Raw genomic sequence first — 8,113 nt, 5'->3', positions numbered from 1 at the left:
TCTTTGGAGCATTCCTCCCAAAAATCTAGAAAGTTCTTTCTGAGCATACATCAATTTGCGGATGGTAAACAGCGCCGAATCATAATTCAATTTCGTAACAAATTCATAATTTGTCCAGATCATATACAGAAATCATAAGTCATGATTAAGTTTACGTGATACATCCATTAGCATTAACAGATCAGAATGGAACAGAATAGAACAGAACATATACACGTGAGGTTACGAATAATCAGTTCCATAAAGGAACCTCCGGGTCCGGGTAACATAACAGAACAGAAGCTGAGCCCCCATTGCCTTTTGAAGGCTTTTCAGAATTCAAACACATTTAGAATTTCTGTCTAAACAGCAGATACTGGGACTCCATGTAAACGAGCGATCTTGTCGATGTAAACAGTGGTTAGTCTACAAGCATCATACAAAATTTTATAGGGAGAAATGGGCAACTTCAATAATTTTACCTACAATAGCCCAAATGGGGCTTATACCTTGGGTGCTTAAGGTAGCCCCGTAACGAAACTCGTAGCCACATATTCCCATTTCCATTCCAAAATGGAGAGAGGTTGAAGTAGTCCCGCCACTATCTGAAATTCAACTTCGACCTGTTGGCACCGAAAAATATTTAGACACACATTCACCAATTACCCTCTTTAAAGCAGGTCACTAACCTATTTATTTCAAATGTCAGCCAACTTGTCACAGAAGTTCGGTCTATTCCCTTATCATAAAAGTTCAATTCATTCTTCAATAGTTCCACAATTCACAATCCGATTCGGTATTTAGTCCAGTGACTCATCACAGTTATCCAAGGTCAATCAAAAGTCTTCGAAAATTTAAAGTGGGTCCAGGCACCGATTCCCTAGCCAACAAAGGTAGTATCGAGGCAATTACCCATACAACGCATATAGTCCGTACATCCCCATAGTACCAATTGTAAAATACAACAACACTGAGGCAATCGACTTCTAATAGAATACACGTATTCTCAGTTCATTCAACAGCTTACAGTTTGCAATTCATAATTCAATTCAGTATTCGATTCTCTGTTCCATCGAGTCTTTCCACTTTGTCTGATAGTCGTTAAAAGCACAAGGCAATTCATATACGTAAATCCCCATGATGTCAAAGGCATTATCACAGGAGTCAATCGCATGTCGAACACAATTCACACATTCTCAGGGTTCCAATCACAGAATATAATGACACTGGGTGGTTATATACAAAGCGTACTGAATTCACGCACTTTTCGGACTATCAGGGTTTTTCAAAGTTTCTTGGATGTTAAAACATCTACATAATACCAAAAGATGACATTCTGAACAAAACAAAAGAATAATCATCTCGGAATCAAAGCACACCCGTTCATGACCGTCGGTGGCCGACTCGAGATCGATTAGACAAACCCACCCGTACAAAACCGTCGGTGGCAAAAGAGATTCTCAACAAAAGTGCTACATAGGCTTAACGTCCCCTAGCACAAAAGGACGTCTCGAGAATGTCATCAAAACAAACGCAATATCACTTACTATAACCTGATTTCCCAAAACCCGATAACACTTGAAGCAAACGCATGAAACATATTCTGATTAGTCGAGGATAAATATTCAGTACAGTTCACAATCAAATCAATCTGTTGTCATCGATTTTCCATAGCGTCAGACAAGCCAGAATGCGACAACACACCAGCATTGTTCCTTAAGACACCCAATCACTGGATTTGCACAATTCAGTTCATTCATAACACATATGTCCTCAATAGTTGAGGGTTGGCTCTCAGTGGTGTTCGTGGTTAGATCAATCTGTTGATAGTCCACAAGGGTCTTTCAAATAAGTCGAGTATTCCAACGGACTCAAGTTTCGGGTCTATCAATTTTTCTGCCAAGAATAATCTGGCCATTTTTTTATAAACCATCTGTGGTCCCTCTTAACAAAATCAACTCAGATAGAGACTCTTATCAAATCAACCCAAGCAAAGGTCTTGTCAAATTTAATCAAACAAAGGTTCCATCACATTATATCCAATGGGGTTCTATCAGGTCAAATCAGACAAAGGTTCTATTGGATCGAATTAGATAAAAGTTTTCTCAAATGGGGTATTTAGTTCTGTAAGGCACACTTCGTTTACTTAGGTACATGGTTGATAATTTCAAAACTGTCCTAAGTTTACCAGTTCTCAAAGTCAAATCAGGGTCATTCATCACAACTGTTTATATCAAAATGACTCAGGTCATGTACAATACGACATTGTTCACATAAGTCCAGGTGTAGATGCATTTGCATGCAGTTGTTCATATCAAAAGGTATGTATCATAATCAAATCAGTAGTTCCCAAATAAGTCTTATATACAAGCACATAGTGCACAGTAACACGGTAAACAAGGTTCCTCAGTTACACATACATGATCCATAATTCGCAGAGTTTATTATTTGGGGTGCTCAACTTAGTTATATAATTACAAGGTCACAATTCCAGTGGTTTAGTCATTGACGACAGTAGTATAACAAATCACCTTGAGCAGAGGTTTAGATGTACAGGTGCATGTGCAGAGTTAATCAATATCCCAATACATATTTCGCAATTTTCCCAAATGAAGCATACACATTCAATGAATACGGTCTCAATCTGATGGGTCTAACCAATCTAGATACATATGCAGCAGATATGAAGGAATATGCCGATCCGAATCAAATAATATCCCAAGCAAAAATGTACACATGTACTAATTCAGAACCAATCAACACATAGGCATTCGTTTATAAACAGTATAGATACCTGGGATAACAATCGCAGTATTCTGAGTGCTTTCTAGGACGAGTACAATTACTCTATCTTGATTAGCAATTCCCACCATTGGTACGAATTCAACTGAGGTAGAAGATTTACTTGCATTTGTTCAGTTCGGGGACAATTCCTTACCATATGGTCCATTTACCACACCTATAACAAGCCCCCGAAATCCGACAACGACTCCTCGGCGTTTCTTACACTGGTGGTGGAAAAAGTTCTTACCATAACAACAACTGACGTTGTTGTCTTAAGATCTCTGCCATTTCTTGTACTACTCTTTCCGGACTATCAAGTCGGGCTGTGGAAGAACCTTCCAACCCGTATGCCCTTAATTTGCCCATACTCTACACAAACTCTTATCAAACTTTACCAAATACTGGGATGCCCAATACGAAATTAAACACAAAATCACATGAGTACATTCGCACATAGGCACATTGTTATATTCTCCTTTCACATATCGTACACAATTAATCACTTACGTAACAGATAATTGCATACTCATCAAATATCGCATTCTGAACATTTACTAAGTAATTATATACTCAAATCATGTTCATGTTTCACATAGACACCCGTAGGCAGAATCGAATGCACATAAACAACTTTCCATGACTCATATATTCATGTATGTGCATTATAACAAAACAAACTTATTGTACACATTAGTGTAACAATTTATATCTCATATTCGAATCATGTGTGGTACTTCTTTTAGCGTGACATATCATGTTGGTCAAGCATATCAGCATATCTCATACATAGGCCACAGTATTATTTCCCCCGGGCGAGGGCCTATGCCACGGTATTATTTCCCCCGGGCTAGGGCTTCATGACCATAAGCCACAGTATTATATCCCCTGGGCGAGGGCCTCCGCTAAGGATACCACAATTATGTTCCAGGAAAATTTGGACAATCATTCGTACAAAACATAGCATTCCAGGGTAGTTGTCATTTCATATCATTAACAAATATTTAAAGTTAAACATAACTTTACGGAGTTCTTATTCACCGTCTGATTAAACTTGCATTATACAATATACAAAAGATTCTACAAATATGCATGTACTAGAGAGCATATGTAATCAAACAGTTTGCAATGCAAGTACAGCACAACTTATAGCACATAATTGCCCAAATCAAAACACTTAAGCATATCCTCGATGCTTTCGAATTCATACTTATCACATGAATGCATCCTAGATCTTTTCTAGACGCTTATTGCTCTTTTGGACAAGTGCGTGAGTTATTAACTCGTGCTCTGATACCACTCTGTCACGACCCAAACCCGCCCCCGTGGGTTAAGGACGTAACCGGCCAGTAATCCTAAGATTACCTACGGCCTCAAACCAAAATAGACTTAACACATCAGAGTAAAGGGGGGGCCAAAAGGGAAGCAAAAATTTAAAACTTTGTCATAGAGCTGTGCTTACATGGCACATCAAAACAAACCATACATATGTACGTTAATAACTCACAACAGAACATAGTGACATAGGTTCTGTACAGACAAGGTCATCCAAAACTATAAGCAGACATATATACAAAACTTCGCCAACCTGACAAAATGTAAATACATAACAAAAAGGCGAAGACGGGTCTCATGCGTGAGACACAAGGGCTGACTCTCTCAAAACCTTAGTTGCTCCATACAGACTTCACTGAGGCTGGGTCTGGACTTCTCCTGGCTCACCTACAAACACATGAATGAGCGTGAGCGGAAGCCCAGTGAATAATATCAAATCAAATACAGAAGTTACATAACAATGTGGAACAGCATGTTCCAAACGGCCTTTGGCCCAATTCACATTTCTACTTAACATATATATATACACTTATACAAAATTTAGATAAAGTGACTGTAGTTCCAACATACTGGCCTTGGCCCATTCAGGTTTCCATTCTTGTCAAAACGGCCTTCGGCCCATTCATTTATGTCAAAACGGCCTTCGGCCCATCCATTTATGTCAAAACGGCCTTTAGCCCATTCATTTACGTCAAAACGGCCTTCGGCCCACTCATTCATGACAGAACGACCTTCGGTCCATTTATATTCATCAAAACGACCTTCGGTCCGCTCATTTACATCAAAACGGCCTTTGGTCCATTCATTTACATCAAAACGACCTTTGGTCCATTCGTTTACATCAAAATGACCTTCGGTCCATTCATTTACATCAAAACGACCTTCGGTCCATTCTTGTACATCAAAACGACCTTTGGTCCATTCATATACATCAAACGACCTTCGGTCCATTCATGTACATCAAAACGACCTTTGGTCCATTCATATACATCAAACGACCTTTGGTCCATTTATGTTTATCGAAACGACCTTTGGTCCATTTATGTTTATCAAAACGACCTTTGGTCAATTTATGTTTATCGCTGTCAGACTTTTGTCCGCAATCCCAATTAGCAACTCATAAAGCTTATAAGGGAATAATAATTGGACATTCACAATCATTCAAATATCGATATTACTCACAGTGATCGGCTTGTGGATTTGCCCTGGAGCTTGACCCTACACGTTTCATGAACACAAAAGGGTCATTAACAGTTCAATCCGTTCTTTAATTCACATATTCCTCTTTAGGCTTTATTATTATCTCATTAACTCATTTACAATGCTTAACATATGCCTAAGAGTGCTTGCAAGTGAAAGAGAATGGAAAACAGAACACAAAATGAAAAAACAGAATTTTAGAAAATAGGGTCCCCGCTCGAGCGTGGACTTCCCCGCTCGAGCGGACCCTTAAGTCTGCGAAAGTACTGGTTGCCTTCTATTCCAGCTCGAGCGTGAACTCGGCCGCTCGAGCGGACTGCCTGCCTACACAGCTCCCCGCTCGAGCGTAAACTTCCCCGCTCGAGCGGACACCACGTCTGCAAAAAGTGCTGGGAGCACGTATTTCCCGCTCGAGCGTCAGGTTCCCCGCTCGAGCGGACCTCAAAATTCTGGAAAACCCAGAATTGTGTTCTTGAGCTCCAATTCGATTTTCCAGCTACATTACTTGCATGCAATGGCTCAAATCTCAAATATGATCATACCAACATGGTACCAATGCAAGATTATAACATTATGAAGCTCAATTTCTTGATTTATCTACATGCATGGCCCAAAATATGTCAAACTCAACACCAACATAACAAATTCATGCATTCAAGCTCATATCTTCTCAAATTGCACATGCATGTGATGAATTAGCCACATTCTCAACTTAGATAACACAAATGGTGATCAAAACATGAGTTTCAACCAAAACTCTACATGAATCATGCACTTTAAGCTTATACATGCTATTTCAAAACATTTCCTTACATGCATGCATATATCAAGCTTTAATCCAACAAAACCCATTCAATTTCATCATGCTCAATTGAATTCATGTTCTTTATTCTTATTCAACTCTGAATTTACAAAATTACTCACCAAAGAGTTTTAATCTTCACAACTATGGTTAATTCTTGAGCTAGCCTTCAAGACTCCAAAGCTTCAAGAGCAAACTTAGATGATTTCCCCCTTTCTCTCTCAATTTCGGGTCTCTCACTCTCTCTAGAGAGTTTGATCAGCCAAAGCCACATAAGGGAAGGAATTGAGGGTGTAGTGCCCTTTTACATCAAACCCCACTATTCCAAAATAATAATAATAAACAATTGGGTACTAAATTATCAATTTAATCAACTTAATCTGACCCGAATCAATTTCTAATTAAATTTCACCGTAGGCTCTAAAAATTATGTCAATCACAACGGCGTAATCAATTTCGGGTTCTGTGGCCGATAAGGCCTCCAATTTAATTTCCGAAGCGGTAGAATCAAACAGATATTCCTACGGTGAACAGATAGAAATTCAAAACCACATATTTTCACACAAAATCATATTAAACACACAATCATACTCGTATTAAGGACCAATTAACACATTACGGAACAGGGGTATTACAGTGGACGGCAGGCTACCATTTGTGGCCAGCCAGCAAACCACCACCTCTGGCCTGCCGGCCACCTTTGTAAAACCAAGCAGTGGCTTTTTGAAATAGAACAGAGCTGGTTTTGAGGTGAAAAATAGTGCAAGTGTTCTAACTATGCAATAGAGGCTTTCTGGCAGCAAAACAGTGGCTTTTTCGGGTGGAAATCTACGCTCATGCATGAGCACTCCTCGCTTCCTGGGGCTGTTTAGTTTGTTTACCTAGCTTAGTCATTTTTTAAAATTTTGTAAAGTGTTGTAATTAATGAGTTGTAGCTAGTTAATTTCGTTTTGTAAAATATTTAGTTAGTTTTGTGTTCTAATTATTTCTAGAATAGTTATTTAATCTATTGTTGTAATAACTAGCTAGCATAGTTAGTTAATTCGTTTTGTAATAGTTAGTTAATTAGCTTAATTAGTTAGTTTATTTGGACCCTCCTACGCAAGGGTAAACAGTTGTAATAATGTGTATGTCTTCCAACCCCACGTCTTTCTCCCTTTTATTTAACTACTTATGATGGTTAGTTTAGGACATCATGTTTTATTTGGCATCTCTCATGCCTTGCATCCACTTGTATTGCATGCATTGAGGCTCGGTTCATCATGCTAACTTACATTGTTAGTTTAACGCTTCTTTGAATACGTCCTTAGACCGCATGCTATCAAATTGATTCATATGCCATATTAGTAGCCGAGCCTAGTAAATTGCATATCGCATGTGTTGCATTAGTCATATTGCATAGTTAGAATCATGCATTATTCTAACTCTATCATCTTTTTTAACTTGGAGTACTAGGTGAGTTTTTATTTGCTTTAGCATATTGCATTGTATGTTAGTGTTGCCATGTCAAAGCTTGTTTACTATGAGGCTAAGTGCTTAAGTGATAAACTGTTTGAATGCCTATAGATAAAGGTTAGTTGCTTGAATTGGGATAGTTTGCTTCATGTACATTTGAGCCCACTTTTTCAAGTGGCACATTCACAAACTCTTTTCGAAAACAAACATGAATTGAAGTGTTCCGATTCTTACAAATTAGTCTATACTCATGTGCGCATCACATAATAATGTTAGCCTAATAAATTGGAATAAGAGCATATAATGTAAATAAGATTCACGTCATGATTAGTGGAGGCTGATCTTTAATCGAGCGAGCGGGGGTGCTCAATTCATGATCTTCCCTTCTCGTACCTAAGTTTTTGAGCCGAGACAATCTTGGTAATGACGGACATGTGGCCTTTTGCACGAGTCATGAGTTTCCTAAATTTCTCAAAAATATTTAGGTGGCGATTCCGTATCTGGCAAAACAGTCCATTTTTGACAATTTGATTCAAAATCGATTTTCCAAAAGATTTGCTA

The sequence above is a fragment of the Camellia sinensis genome, chromosome 5 (assembly GCF_055761805.1).
Source record: "Camellia sinensis isolate YWXY chromosome 5, ASM5576180v1, whole genome shotgun sequence".
NCBI classification, from domain to species: domain Eukaryota; kingdom Viridiplantae; phylum Streptophyta; class Magnoliopsida; order Ericales; family Theaceae; genus Camellia; species Camellia sinensis.
The sequence above is the reverse complement of the archived record's forward strand: the minus strand, read 5'-3'. Positions refer to the sequence as shown.